The sequence below is a fragment of the Perna viridis genome, chromosome 4 (genome assembly GCF_037379345.1).
Source record: "Perna viridis isolate PV_CMFRI_1.1 ecotype Kerala chromosome 4, ASM3737934v1, whole genome shotgun sequence".
NCBI classification, from domain to species: domain Eukaryota; kingdom Metazoa; phylum Mollusca; class Bivalvia; order Mytilida; family Mytilidae; genus Perna; species Perna viridis.
The window spans coordinates 25,359,802-25,376,316 of record NC_142448.1 but is presented as its reverse complement, the minus strand read 5'-3'; the positions used below and the strand labels follow the sequence as shown (position 1 = coordinate 25,376,316).

At 36.9% G+C, this 16,515-nt stretch overlaps 1 pseudogene; it reads left to right on the top strand.

The window, feature by feature from the left end:
* Positions 1 to 265: 265 nt before the first annotated feature.
* On the top strand, positions 266 to 2,911 carry LOC148619460 (uncharacterized; annotated as a pseudogene).
* Positions 2,912 to 16,515: the final 13,604 nt, after the last annotated feature.

The window sequence follows — 16,515 nt, the reverse complement described above, 5'->3', positions numbered from 1 at the left end:
TCTGGTGAAAATTCCGGGTCAATTGTGCAAATTCGAGGTGCAAAATAATGTTGTAAAAGTAGTCTTGGTGCTTATGGTCCGTAGCTATAGTGGTGTGGTTATAATTATTAGTGATTGATTTTATTGTCCATGTAGACGTGTTAGGTTGCCGAATGTTTATAAGTAAAATTTCCGACGTTTCGGTAGTGTAGTAGGATATTATTGTATTGACGGTACTATTAAAATTTTTCACAGGATATTTATCACTTGATGTAGATTTTGAGCCGGAATATTTTTCCTTTGTAATCACTTTCTAGCCTACACCTGACTGGTCAACACTCAAAATGGACACCGGGTTAGACTCACCGATTAAAGAAGCTATTTCTCGGGAAGTGAAGAAATTCAATGTTTGGGCAGCTCAAAAAGATTTTTTGTCTAATATTTCAACAATGACAGATACCCGATTCTCAGCCTTTTATTCGGATATTAGACCTACACAAAATCAAATTTTGCATACTCATATGACCAAGATCAAGGAGACACTGACTGACAAATACACCTTTCCGAGAAAAGGGAATAAGAACCAGTACAAACATGCAGTGAAAGTGCAAAATAAGCTTAAAGAGGTAAGTGCGAACTTAGAAGTGCCGGAATTGAATTTGGGATCCGTCCAGGTTGCTGATATGAAGACAGCCGAAGGTATTGAATTGGTGCAAGAAAGACCAAAACTGATTAAGCTCGCTGATTCATCTGAACTTGGTTGGAAGGTTGTAAATGAATACATAGCCAACCCAATTGCATATGATTCAGAAGATGAAAAGAAAGTGATAAAAGCTCAGAACCGCATTGAACGCAAGAACAAAGCAGAGAAGACGAAAAGAGGAAAATCGTTAAGGAAAGTTCCTTACAGCAAAGATAAGCAGGAACCAAGAACATCATCATGGAAACCTGGAAGGTACTTCAACTGCGGAAAGAAGGGGCACTGGGCAGATGAATGTCCAGAAAAGAAAAAGATAAGTACATTTAATAATTTTTCTGTATTTGACAATAATTTGCTATTTGATGATGTTTTACAAACAAACAAACAAACAAAAAACAAGACAGATATGTCAAGTAATTTTGTATATAGTCTGAAAGTAAACATAATATTAGAAAAACACGTGAAATGGTGTATTGAAGCTGACAGCTTTCGGGGCAAGTGCTCAAAATTATCTTTAAAAATACCTGTTTCGCCATTTGGTCAATTGAGAGCACATTTAAATGAGTGGGAATCAATAACTAACAACAAACATATTAGATGTAATAGAAAACGGGTATAAAATACCATTTAAAACTGAATCTAACTCTGTTCATTTAAAAAATAACAGGTCATCACTAGACAATCCAGAATTTGTCAAACCTGAGATAGATATTTTATTACGAAAGAAATGTATTTTCAGAGGTTAAACTATACGTTGTTAATCCACTAACAGTTGCATAAAACAAAAATAAGCTTAGACTTGTATTAGACTGCAGACATTTGAATCCACACTTGTTTAAGTTTAGGCGCAAGTATGAAGATCCAAAAAAACGAATTAAATGCCATGCAAAGCAAGGCAAAAAATGTGGGGTGAAACTTGTGAAATTTTTTTTCTTACAGATTTAAGGGGGGGGGGCGTACGCCCGGTATGCCAGTCCTTGGATCCGCGCCTGATAGGACTTTCCTAGGTCTTGCTTTTGATTTTGATGGGTTAACACGTACTACGTATTTAACGTACTACCTTTTGGTATAGCAACAACAGGTTATATATTTTCTAAAGTACTCAGAGAAGTGGTCAAACATTTAAGGTCTCAAGGTGAAAGGGTCATTATGTTTTTGATGATGGCCTTGGAGGGGATAGTGATTTTGACAAAGCTAGTAAAACAAGCATAAGGGTTAAAACGCAGATAGAAAAAACTAGGGTTTTTAATAGCACATGACAAATGAATTTGGAAGCCAATTAAAAAAATTGATTGGTTTGGGTGTACTTGGAATACCGAAATCGGTAAAATTTTTGTTAAAGAAGAGAGAAATGATAGATTTAAGACCAAAGCTAAAAAATTGATGCAAAAATAATGAATGGAAAGCTTTTATTTCCAGTTAGGTGGTTAGCTAACATTGTTGGTCAATTGATATCAATGCAAATTGTTATAGGAGATCAAATTCGATTACGAACTAGATGTATTTATGATTGTATTTTGTCTAGAGCTAGTTAGGATTCACCTGTGAAAATAACCCAAGGTGCTATTACTGAAATTATGTTTTGGGAGAAGTCATGTAGGATATTAAACGATCAAGGAACAAATATTTCCGATATTGATCGTGTTTTGGAGTCAGATTTTGACATATTTTATGACGCCTCAAATGTAGGCTTTGGTGGCTATTTTGCCAGAATACGTTTCTAATGTTACTGGAGAAGAAATGTCGGGCAACTGTACAGCCGAAGAAAAAGTAGAGAGTTCAACATGGATTGAACACATTTGAAAATAATTTAGAGAACAGACGGGTTAGTATAAACTCAGATAATCAAAATGTAACACACATATTGAAAGTCGGTAGTAAGGAAAGTGGACTTCAGAGTATAGCATTAGATATTCAAATGTGTGCAAAAGCAAAATTATACAAACACATCAGTTACCTGGATCAGAAAATCAGTGCGTCGACGTGTTGAGTAGACACACAGACCCCGCTGATTGGGCAATAAAAAGCTACCTATATCGTTATTTTAACAAAACATGGGGTCTATATAGCATTGACAGGTTTGCTACACATTATAACACCCAATGTAGGAGATTCTATTCTAAAATTTGCTTCCCAGGCACAGAGGCAGTCGATACTATTTTACTTTCTAGTCGCACTGGGCTATTTGCAATTTATAGCATTGTTTATTTATATAAGCCTATATACATGTAGTTAAATGAAGTTGGATTATACGAGTTGGAATTGTCATAATAAGTAGTCTGATAAAATTGTAAGCTTTCAAGTGTAATTCGTATAAAGATGACAAAGTGTTGTATGTTGTTCGGTCGAATGCTTGAAGTAATGTTAGACCTGTCCAAGTGGCCGCTGAACGGAGTAATTCGTTCCAGTCATTCTTTCATTTTATTTGTGATTAATAAAATGTTCATCTTTCATTTAACTACCCTCTCGTTATAGTTCCATCCCTTGTATTCTTTAATTAACGCATTTTGTTGGCGAAGTTTGTAACTCGCTGGACCAGATGCTCTATTGATAAACCATTTACTTTGTGTAAGGCAGATTCCTCCGGTGATTGACTAGCACATTTTTAGTGGCAACGGTAGAATTAGTTCGTTTTAAGTCTGTTGTGATAAAATTTAATATTTGATTGACGAAAGTTGTCATGTTAAAATAAAATGGAAGATTCTGAAATTTATTTTGGCCCTGTGTGAAATGCTCGGGGAAAATATAGACAAAACGTTACCAAGTGACGCAGATTTATTTCGATTCTAAAAGAACAAAAACGGTACTTTTTTTTTTACATTTTCGTGACCTATTGCGGTAACCTTAGACCCGCCATATTTTGCCTGTACACTTTACGCTAGCTATGTTAGTTGTAATGGTCGCTAGTGAAACTTTGCTTTGTATTTATTATAATGAAGGGAAGGGCGAATTAAGTACGACATGTTAGATATGACAGTAGTCGTTTGTGTTATAAGGTCACAGTGTTCACACATGGACCGGTGCAATGTTTCATTCATTGACGATTGCTATTGCTTGGTTTCATACACGATGGCGCACGTTGCGAATGCTACCGAGTATGTGTGTAAGTAATTTTATATTATAACTTTTCTAAAACATAACGTTTAATATCTTTATTACATATGAAACTGATGTTCATTCACGCTACTGAAATAAATGAAAACAGTCGATACACGTCGGAATGTTGCGTGTGTTTGTTTACATGATAAAGGCGGGCAGTAATTTACACACATACAAGCCAAGCTCAAGAAGCCGCGTGATGTTCGTATAGCAATCGAAAATCAACCACAGTTATGGTCTCAAAGCCTGTTAAGGACATTATTTTAGAATTGTCAATAAACAAAACGAATGACAATGGTTGACGAAACGACTTTTGAAATGAAGGGCCTGATGGACAAATGTGTGCCAGATTTTTTTGATAAAAGAAAAGATATGTTGGCAAATTTTCTAAATAAACTTGATGCTGCGACGATGAGCACTCCTGCGCGTCCAATTCGAAAGACATGAATGTTGTGCTGGGTCAGTAATGTCTAATGAAACAAATCACAATAATAGTCACTCAGTTACAAATGATAACTCAAATGGCATGGTAGAGAGTTGATTGCAAAATAAAACCATACATTTACGATGGTAGTAACGATCTGGATGAGTATCTAACTCAATTCAATGTACAATGTATTGGCAGAATCAAATGGTTGGAATCCTAAAAGCTCTATTATTAGCAAGTAGTAATTAGCCAGGGGAGCGAGGGCTATTTTAAATGAAATTACGGGGACTGAGAGACACAGATATTTTCAGCCTAATTTATTGTTTTGGGCCTTACTTCTATTAAGCGAAGTATAATTTCTGATTCTAGGATAGCGTCTATAAACTAGTCTAACGCTAAGGTATCCCGTACTTGAGCGGAAGTCCCAGGATATGTTCGACGTTTAATAATTTTTTTTAATAGTCTGAGCAAAGTTTTATCGATGGTAAAGGAAAAATATTGACCAAACTTTACGACAAGGCCTAGGTCAAGAGAAGAGGCTGACTTCACAGTGTTTGTAGTATCCTTTATCTCAAGTTCTTTGGGGTAGATGCGATGTATCAAATCCCCGAAATTAGGATTTTTTTAAGATAATACGTCAACCATATACCGGAAACTGAGATTAAACGATCTAGCCAAACGATATTCTCTCTTTCGGATCAGATCAGCTATAAAGTCAGCCTCATAAGAGTGAAGGAATAGGTCAGCAAGTAAAGGAGCACTATTTATTCCCATTGGAATGCCGGCCTTTTGTTGAAAAACACGTCCACCACATTGGACAAATATGTTGCCGATTAAAAATTCCAGCATTTTGTAAACATCTTCCTCTATATTTGGAAGATATTTGGAATTATTTCTAACAAAAACAACAACAACGATGTATAATGTTTTTAAGACGGGATTTTAACTGAGTATGGGGAATAGAAGTATACAGTGTTGAAAAATCATAGGTTTTAATGCTATTATATTCAGATAATAGTCTTGAACTGATTGTCTCCAAAAGATCTTTGGAATTGCTTAGGATCCACATTGAATTAATACAACTACGGGAATGACAAGTGTTGTGGTAGGACTGCAGACCCTCTTTGACAGTTGTGAGTATAGAAGTTAAACGTTTGAAAGAGGTTTGGTGGTACATTTTGCAGATCCAGCTATGAAACGTAGTTTGTACGGATTTTTGTGGAGGAATCCAGTATATAGACGGTAAATCACAATCATCGTCCTTGGTAGAGAGACCAAAAGCGGATAGCACAGATTTATGGTTTTCCACAATCTCTTCTTTGGAGAGTGTGGTAGCAGTATAGGTCTTATCACTGCTATTATTTTCTACATCTACCTCTGATAATAAACATTGGATATTAAACATTTTGCCATCAAAACCATGTTGTTTTGGGCTTTGTCTGCTGGTACGACAACATACTTGTCATGTATAGTAGACAATGTTTTTGCCACATCGTGGTCTTTGAAAACTGATGTAGTCTTGGCACTCATTGACCTACTTAAAACTTTCATTCGTTTCAAAATTGAAGACCTCACGCCCTTTAACCACTCTGACAGAGAATCAATGTCTTCTTGTTCTCGTTTTATCCATTTTCTTGCATAGTCCTAGACGGCATCCATAAGAACTTTAAAGTTAAAATTCCAATTTATGGAGCGTGGTTTTCGGTACTTGGGACCTTTAGAAAGGATATTGCGCAGAGATTCGTTTTCGATGATGGTTAAATCTCCCGTCACGACGTGACTAGAAGGACCATATTTTGGCGGGTTTTTGCAAGAACAGTCAGGTCATACGTTATGCCAGAGCTCGCCGTAACTACGCAGACTTTTTGTATTGCTCTAAACTTCTTATAACTAGCCTTCTGGAACAGGGTTATGTTGCTACAAGATTGAAGTCATCACTACAGAAGTTTTATGGTCGTCATCATGCATTCGTGGATCCTTACGGACTATCCATCTTCATCATGAAAACTGATTTGTTCAATGTATCAATGTTTTCCTTTCCTCTTTCGTCTACCCCGGTCTTGACTTTTTACGAGCAACTCTGAGGGTGTTTCTAGAAAAGCAGAGGACGCTGATCCCACTGGTGCACCTGGTCCATACTCCCAGTTGTTAGTGGAGTCAGAGGTGTTCATTTGCTTTTGTTACTTTGTATGATTTTAGTTTTAGTTTTTGTTCTTTGTTGTGTATGTCTGTTTTCCATTTCTGGTCCCTGGATTACATTCTTTTGATTACCGCTATAACCTTGGTTCCCTTGATTATTCTTAACCAAAATCACAGTATTGATAAATGGTTTTTAAACAAACACGTTTGATGTCTCTGAATCAGAATATAATTACATAAAAGTAGTGTCAGCATTAATGAAAAAATCTGAAAAAAAACAGGAAATTGATGATATGAACCTACAAAAACTCTTAGTTCTAATTGTACTGTTATTTTTGAACAATGTTATTCTTTATTTGAGAAATTTGTTAACAAAAAGATAATTGGAATCTCTGGCACAACTTCATCTATTGTCATTGTTTTGTTTATGTGGCTTATTTTCTGTCTATAAGGGGTGGTAACTGGCATTTGAGTAACTATTGTGATAACAAATAGCAAAAGTTACAAATATTTTCCAGACTTCTCCCATATTATATTGTAGATTTACAAACATTTCCTAAATAAATAACATAATATTTTTCTAAAGGTTCATTTGTATTTAATATATTAGAAAGGAATATGCACTCTCAGGGGCTTGATTAAACTCATGAACTTTACATTAATGGAGGGTCAAGAATGCTATGACTAATGTTTATTCGGATGCTGTGTTGGCTAAATTAGTTTATTATATCCAATTTAGGGCAAAAGTTTGATAAAACTTGAAAAAAAAACAGTTGGAATTTAAAAGTTGGTTGGTTGGTTGTTGGGGTTTAACGCCCGAGCAGCAATATTTCAGCTATATTCATAGCCCAGCTATTGACACGGCAGGGGTACCCCATTCCACCACCAGGGGCACACATCCCAGTTGCTCTGTGGACAGAGCGTCTAACAAACAAACAAACATTCCATCATCATTTATGTTGATCGTCTGAATATAGCTGAAATATTGGTGTTAAACCCCAACAATCAATCAATTTGTTCATGTTAATCGCCCGGATATAGCTGACATATTACTGCTATGGTATTGATGGTTTAGGTAATCTGAAGTTTAAAATACTGCAAATATTAATAAACAAATTTAATATGATTCAGGATCAGATACAAAATAGGAAGATACAGACAGCAGTTTTATAAAAAGATAACCATTTTTACCACAGTGAACAGGAATTAAAACTGGTTAAAACAGCTTAATTAAAATAGTTTTCTTTCATTAGAACTGGTTGATTAACTTGAGTTGCACATCTTTCTCCATGTATATAAACGGAGAAAATTAATAATAAGTCTAAAACAGGTTTAGGCGCTGTCAAAGTTGTATTAGACTCCCGTAAATTTGCCTCTCAGTAATTAAAAGACTGTAGATAATATTTTTTTCCGGTGCTGTACATAATTTTATTATCAATCTGTGAAAACAGAAAAGATCGGAGAGTAGCTGTTATTAATAAATGGCTGATTAAGATATAGACATGTTTGTGTTAACATCAAGGGAAGCTTCTTGGTATTACTAGACTATAGTTTAATTAACTTGAGGGAAGTTTTGAATTTGTGTCTGAAAAAAGATTAGGACGGAAGGAACCAGTAATTGTGCAGGGGCAGAAATATACGGTTTTATTGTCCCTCTTGTGTTCCGATCTGGCAAATTGTATTAAAGATAACGTCATTCCTGTAACCTGATAACAATCCTAGTTTAATGGGAGAAAAGTTCCTTATATAACTTTAATAGTTCTTTTTGCTCTGAAAAGTAACTTTACAATGCTGAAATATACTGTTATGTATGAAAAGAGTGTCACGGAGCTAAATAATTGATGGCCATTCGAGACATAGCTTCATTACTTGATAACGTAGAAAAAAGTCTACCCAATGCCATCAGCATCGCATATAGAACTGTAAAAAAATAAAGAGGGAAATATATTTTTTCAAATTAAAAAAAAAACACTCATCAATAGGATTTCAAGTCAAAACAAACTCTGAAAAAAGTTTAAAATATTAGATCGCTTATCCTCGTGCCTAATATTATTCTACTATTATTAATATAAAGAACTATCTTATTGTTAAGCACGTAAAATCTAAATAAAATGTTTTAACCTTTCAAGCCCCATGCGAGTCCTGATGACAAAAGAAAAGGCCCGTAGCAGCGCTAAGCTTGTTGTAAAAGGCGACTAAACAGTCCTCAGGAACCTAGCTGGGGGTTCGGCGCTCTGTCCACAGAGCAACTGGGTTGTGTGCCCCAGGTGATGGAATGGGGTACCGGTGGCGTGTCACATGCTGGGGTTGTCAGGCTATAATACGGAAAACCTAACCGGAAACCATAGTAGAGCACAGTGTTGGGTTTGTTTATTTGTTGGGGTTTAACGCCCGAGCAGCAATATTTTAGCTATATTCAGGCGATGAACATGAAGTGGATGATAAAATGAACATGAAATGAAAAATGGGATGGGACACGAGGATAATGGGGGTCGATAAATTTTTTTGCCACTTGAAATAGGGTTTCCCGTAATATAGCCTGACAACCCCAGCATGTAACACGCCAGGGGTACCCCATTCCACCACCTGGGGCACACAACCCAGTTGCTCTGTGGGCAGAGCGCCCTAGCCCCCGGCTAGGGTTCTGAGCACTATTTAGTCGCCTTTTACGACAAGCTTAGCGCTGCTGCAAGCCCATCCTTTTTTTCATTGCATCATCATTTCATGTTCATTTTATCATCCTTTTCATGTTCATCGCCTCAATATAGCCGAAATATTGTCCGCCCGTCCCCCGATGATCACTGATTGATTGATTATTGGGGTTTAACGCCCGAGCAGCAATATTTCAGCTATATTCAGGCGATGCACTTGGACAATAGGGTCGACAAATTTTGATTGCCACAAGATAAAAGGGAGGGATGGGCAGGGTCGGGCAATTTTGCCTCCTGTGGCGGAGCGCAAGGGTTCCTACTCCTATCGAATACAACAGCAGGGTTCTTTAACGTGTGAGGAACGTGGCATCTTTCCCAACATGGTGCACTATTAATGTTTGGATAGCAATACAGAAATACAAATGTACGCTTCCAGTGTTCACCTTTGTTTGGTCTTTAGTTTCCATTTAGACCTGTGTAACCGTCACTATGTAGTACGTTTTCATAACAAAATCTTTTAAGATGTCCAAAAATGTAGTTGTTGGACTAAACAGGAGAGAAATCGGCACTTCAAACATCGCCGTTATTACAACTATAGAATGAAATTAAGATACTCTTTAAAATCAATGATACTTAGATGGTGATTTCATCTTACATCTGTGAACATCTGTGATTGTAAATGTTGGCCCAATATAAATACGACTGTAGAACTACTTAAAACATCTACAGAATAAAAACAAAGAGATACTTTATATCAAATGTACGCAAAGTAGACAGAACTATTGCAAATGTTCAAACAAATACCATGCCAATAGAAAACTTTTAAAACATAAATTTATCTGAATGATTGTTTTGTGTTTACCAAAGTTCATTCGTTGCTTCACATTAAAAAAAATCCGTGGATGTTAATAATTTTTTGTCAATAACTCCCTTATCATCTTAGTCGAAATACTTTGACGTGTCTCTGCAATAGAACAATTGGTATCTCTGACATTAACGACCTGTTGGTGACCTCTGAATAAAGATTCACTGTCATAGTTTAGAAACCTTATTAGCACATTGGTTCATTAAGGATTGACGACGATTGAAGCATCTACAAATGTGGTTTTGTTACACTTTTTGTAGAGATAAAAGACTACTTCCACGTTGAATTTCTCGGTACTTAGTTTAACTACTAAACAACAATGGAATGAAACAACCAAACCAAAGAAACAAAATTTTTATAGTAAAAACAAATAATTTCTACACATTTGTATCTAATTGTATAAGTAAGTGTTGTTGCTATTAAATGCTAAAAGCACTTCCTTTTTGTCTCAATTACGGTATTTAAACAATGTGTTTTTCGGACGTAGTTTTCAAGCAATTTGGTTTGCGACAAGTTCTCTCGTGGTCGATCTTAGCTTTTTTTTTTTTTATTAACACAGACATTTGTTCGGAAGTAGTATTCAAAGTAGCTGATACTTTTTCTGTTTCCTTTTATTTCTCTTTTGGTAAGCTTAGATAGTTGTCTTAGATTAGTGCCCCTTGCAGGTCTGGGTGTCGAAAGAATAGGCCTGCAGCAGCGCTAAACTTGTCGTAAAAGGCAAATATAGCTGAAATATTTTTGCTGCTTGGGCGTTTAACCCCATCAATCAATCTTGGATTAGTGATCCATTCATTTATTAACCATTCTTTATTGAAAATCTACTCGTTAGACGCCCCCCAAGGACATTAAATTCGATGTAAAAGTTTTGGTCCCTTTAACAAGGCAGATTATTGTTTTCGGTTTTAGCAGGATTCTCCGATAAATAAGCATATCTTGCAGGTTCGGGTGTCTAAAGAATAGGCCTGCAGCAGCTCTAGGCTTGTAAAAGGCGATTAAATAGGAATGGGATGAGTGCCGCAGGTGGTACAATGGTGTTGTCAGGCTATAATACGGAAAACCTGTTTGTTTGTTTGTTGGGGTTTAACGTCCGAGCAGTAATATTTCAGCTATATTCAGACGATGAACATGAAAGTGATGATAAAATGAACATGAAATGATGATGAAATGAAAAAGGGATGGGACACAAGGACAATGGGGTCGACAAATTTTGATTGCCACTGAAAATAGGGAGAGGTGGGTAGGGTCGGGCAATTTAGCCTCCTGTGGCGGAGCCCTATAGTTCCTACTCCGGGAGAATACCACAGTAGGGTTCTTTAACGTGCGAGGAACGTGGCATCTTTCCCAACACGGTGCACCACTATGGTTTGCGGTCAGGTTTTCCGTATTATAGCCTGACAACCCCAGCATGTAACACGCGAGGGGTACCCCATTCCACCACCTGGGGCACTCATCCCAGTTGCTCTGTGGGCAGAGTGCCCTAGTCCCCGGCTAGGTCACTGAGCACTAATACGGAAAACCTGACCGCAAACCATACTGGTGCACTGTGTTGGGAAAGATGCCACGTTCCTCGCACGTGAAAGAACCCTGATGTGGTATTCGATAGGAGTAGAAACCTTTGCGTTCCGCCACAGGAGATGAAATTGCCAGATCCTAACCATCTCTCCCTTTTTCTTGTGGTAAGCAAAATTTTTCGACCCTATTATCCTTGTGTCCCATCCCTTTTTTTCATTTCATCATCATTTCATGTTCATTTTATTACCCCATTTCATGTTCGTCGCCTGAATATAGCTGCTGCTCGGGCGTTAAACCCCAATAATCAATCAGAACCTCTCCTATTGAGAGCCTTTATGCCGAGGCAAATGAACCATTCCTTAAAATTATGTCTTCAATATGTAAGTAAACTTGTGATCTACCCTGATAGCCCAGCCTATGACTATGTCATTAATCCTATTTATGTCGACATTTATCGAAGATATGAAAGTAAAACCCCTCCTCTTGGAATTCGAATAAAAACTCACTTGGAAGCAATTAATCTTGGGACCAATGCAGTGACACCTGTTGAAACTTCAAAATGCCCTCCATGGGAGCTTCCACACCCTTCTTTCACTTTTGATCTGCGAGAATATAAAAAGTCCGATACCAATCCGTTATTTTTACAACAAAAAGTTTCTGAAAGTAAAGCAAATTATCCAGATTTTTCGACGGAGTATACAGATGGCTCAAAAGATTGTGATAGCGTTGCTTGTGCTGTCGTCCATGGTGACAGGACTGCAACTGAATGGCTGCCATCAAACGCTTCCACATCCACAGCTGAAGCTCAAGCAATCTTGTTAGCACTTAAAATGAAAACTGAGTTTAATTTTTCACAGTTTATTATTTGTTCTTTAAGCTGTTTTTTTTGGCAATTAAGAGTCACAAACTGAAAAACACTCTTAACTTACAAGTACTATATTTTATTCATCGACTTAAAGAATTTGATCAACAAATTGTTTTTCTCCGAGTACCCAGTCATGTTGGTATTCAGATGTAGACAGGGTTGCCAAGAAGGCATTAAATGAAATAATAAAGGACGTTAGTTTACCATACACTGATACACTGATTTTTAATCTTTAATAAGGAAACATATTTTGAAGATGTGGTAGGACAGACGGGACGGTCTTGAACTCAACAAGTTCCATTCCATAAAAGAATAGGCCTGCAGCAGCGCTAAGCTTGTCGTAAAAGGCGACTAAATAGTGCTCAGAACCCTAGCCGGAGGCTAGGGTGCTCTGCCCACAGAGCAACTGGGATGTGTGCCCCAGGTGGTTGAATGGGGTACCCCTGGCGTGTTACATGCTGGGGTTGTCAGGGTATAATACGGAAAACCTGACCGCAAACCATAGTGGTGCACCGTGTTGGGAAAGATGCCACGTTCCTCGCACGTTAAAGAACCCTACTGTGGTATTTTTCCGGAGTAGGAACCATAGGGCTCTGCCACAGGAGGATAAATTGCCCGCCCATACACACCTCTCCCTATTTCCAGTGGCAATCAAAATATGTCGACCCATTGTCCTTGTGTCCCATCCCTTTTTCATTTTATCATCATTTCATGTTCATTTTATCATCAATTTCATGTTCATCGTCTGAATATAGCTGAAATATTGCTGCTCGGACGTTAAACCCCAACAAACAAACAAACAAACAAATTATTCCATAAAATCCGATCTAGGCGTTCATCAATCTGGATCCGGCAAATCGCAAACGGCAAGCGTACTGGACATTCTAGATCTACGCATGGCCATTTCCTTGCTGGTGATCCTCGACCTGAGTGTATCACATGCGATTGCCCTTCCTCTATCAAACATGTTCTTCTAGATTGTGTGGATTTTGTCAACACCAGTCAAAATTATTTTGACTGCGACAATATGTTTGATTTGTTTAAGACCGTTTCATAAATTTTCTAATTTTTGATACTTTTCTTGATTTTTCAATATTTTAATGTTTTGTCGAAGTAATGTTTCTATGTGTATTTTATGTCTTAAATGTACCCTTTACGTACCTTTTTTTTTTTAATGAAAAAAGCTTTTGTTTTAATTTTACTATTATATGAAGAGACTTTGATTCTCGTAGTAATCAGATTTTTAAATGCTCTTTTCGTGATATGACCCCGTGCAGGCTCGGGTGTTAAAAGAATAGGCCTGCAGCAGCGCTAAGCGTGTCATAAAAGGCGATTAAATAGTGCTCAGGGGCTAGGCGCTCAGCCCACAGAGCAACTGGGTTGTGTGCCCCGGTGGTGGAATGGGGTAACCCTGGCATGTTACATGCTAAGGTTGTCAGGTATAATACGGAAAACCTGACCGCAAACCGTAGCTGTGCACCGAGTTGGGAAAGATGGCACGTTCCTCGCACGTGAAAGAACCCTGCTGTGGTATTCGATAGGAGTATGAACCTTTGCGCTCCGCCACAGGAGGCTAATATGCCCGACCCTACCCATCCCCACTTTTTCTAGTGGCAATAAAAAATTGTCGACCTTATTATCCTTGTGTCCCATCCCTTTTTTCATTTTATCATCATTCATGTTCATTTTACCATCCCAGTTCATGTTCATGGCCTAATATAGCTGGAACATTTCTGCTTGGGAGTTAAACCCCAACAATCAATCATGTCGTGATATGGCCCTGGTCGCCGAAACGGCATTAAAAAACAACGGTCAATCAATATTGACATAAGCTCCCTTTCAATTTTTATAAATTTCGTGTTATGAATTTTTTTGCTTAAAAAGGGAGATTTTCAAGTTTCCGGACAACAGCTGAAAAACACTTTCACCAAGTTTCATGAAACTTTTGTGAATTGTTCATATTTATTGAAGTACGCTCCAGTAAGCTTCCGATTTGTAGAAATATCAAATTTTTACGTTTCCGTATTGTGAAAGTTTAATCTTTAAAGAAAGGCGGAAACAGTCAATGTAGTTTATTCGTTGAAAAATCGTTGAAAACGACCCATTTGTTATGATGATCGACTAATAAATATAAAAGGTACTTGGTAACCTTGTCAGAAAAGTGTGTTTTGAACAAGTACTAGTATGTGCATCAAAATCAACAAGCAGACAGAATTGTAAATCTGTATCAGTTACATTTGTACACGATTTTCAATTAAAAAAAACATGTTTGTTTGTTTGTTTGTTTGTTGGGGTTTAACGCCCGAGCAGCAATATTTCAGCTATATTCAGGCAATGAACATGAAGTGGATGATATAATGAACATGAAATGAAAATTGGGATAGGACACAAGGATAATGTGGTCGACAAATTTTGATTGCCACTGGAAATAGGGAGAGGTGGGTAGGGTCGGGCAATTTAGCCTCCTGTGGCGGAGCCTTATGGAGCCTACTCCGGAAGAATACCAAAGTAGGGTTCTTTAACGTGCAAGGAACGTGGCATCTTTCCCAACACGGTGCATCACTATGGTTGGCGGTCAGGTTTTCTGTATTATAGCCTGACAACCCCAGCATGTAACATGCTAGGGGTACCCCATTCCACCACTTGGGGCACACATCCCAGTTGCTCAGTGGGCAGAGCGCCTAGCCCCCGGCTAGGTTTCTGAGCACTATTTAGTCGCCTTTTACGACAAGCTTAGCGCTGCTGCAGGCCTATTCTTTCAACATCCGGACCAAAACACTTGGCAAAAAAAAAAGCATGTCAGTGTTACAACAAAAGCTATTCTCCGGTAGAATACACACGATATACACCACACCAAATACTGTTTTTCTTTTACACATTTTTTTATTATTAATTGTAAACTAAAGAAGACATTTGCCAGAACAAGTATTTTGGTTAATAACATTAAAATAAGTAAAGCAAATTTCTCTTTACAAAAACTCAAATTTCACATCATTTAGCATTGTAATTTTTTTGTTAAAAGTATTTTAAGGTTAAAACCATCAACATTAACATCATTATATTGACCATTGTAACATCAAGGTTTCTTAATCTTGATACTATACCACAAATATTAAGTGTTTATTTTTTTAAATTTTATAAAATGCAAAATATTTTCAATAACGTTATCAAAATTTATATATGAATTTTCCTGAGAAACAACACAAGTCTACACTTATACTTTTAAATGATTTTTTTGAAAGCGACAGCATACGGCATACAAAATGAACTCACATAATTCCTTCCAATATTTTTATAAAGCTCAGTACGGCTTAATGTTTGCAACCCACATCGGTGTAACCAATCTACACACAGCCCGTAAGTCTTGTTGGAATTCTGACGTATTTGACTGGATGCTATGATATGCTCATATTAATTCTATAGGTCTATATTCAGATACCCATTCTAAACCATAAACATTTCGGAATCATGCACATAAATATTTTACGAGTATAAAAGATTTGAGTCTTATTAAGAAAAATCAGATCCCATAAATTTTTTGAAATAGTCTCCTATCGAAGGAATTAATAAAAAAAGGTTTGTAGTGTTAAGCAAATTCTCGAGAGGCTTTTTGTGATAGTTGTCAATTTAAATCATTTATTCGTAAGAAAAAAGACGAATATCAAGGCGGAAAAAACATTATTAGAGAAGAAAACAGACAATATTTTAACACTGTAAAATCGAAATCGATAATGAGAATTATTTTACACGTGTCATTTGTCTGGATTCATATTGATATAATAAGGACACAAAGAAAGTTCTTGTTTGTTTTCGTTCGTTAACAGCTAATTTAGTGCAGGTTAAATCCTTTCACACCATTTCCCCATAACTTGATTTACACAACACTCACCTGAACTTATGGGTGACTAGCAATGGGTATAAAACAAAGGAATAAATACTTTTTAAGGTTTTTTTTTAAATGTAAATCGTCTGTAAAGGTTACAGATTTGAAATTTTTTCCTTAAATTCAATATAGCTGAAATATTGTTGCTCGGGCGTGAAACACCAACAATCAATCAATCAATCAATCAATTCTTAAATTCAATCAGGAAGTTCGGCACTTGCGAGGAAAAAAGACGATGACACCACTCTATCAATTTTTCAATTAAAATATCAATGTGGGATCTAATCAGAAATTAAAGTTTGAATGTGATTCAAGTTATGACGATAGGTGTTTGTATTCAGAAGAAGAGTTTGGAGTGTTAATGAAGTGATCGAATCTATTGCCATCAATCCACG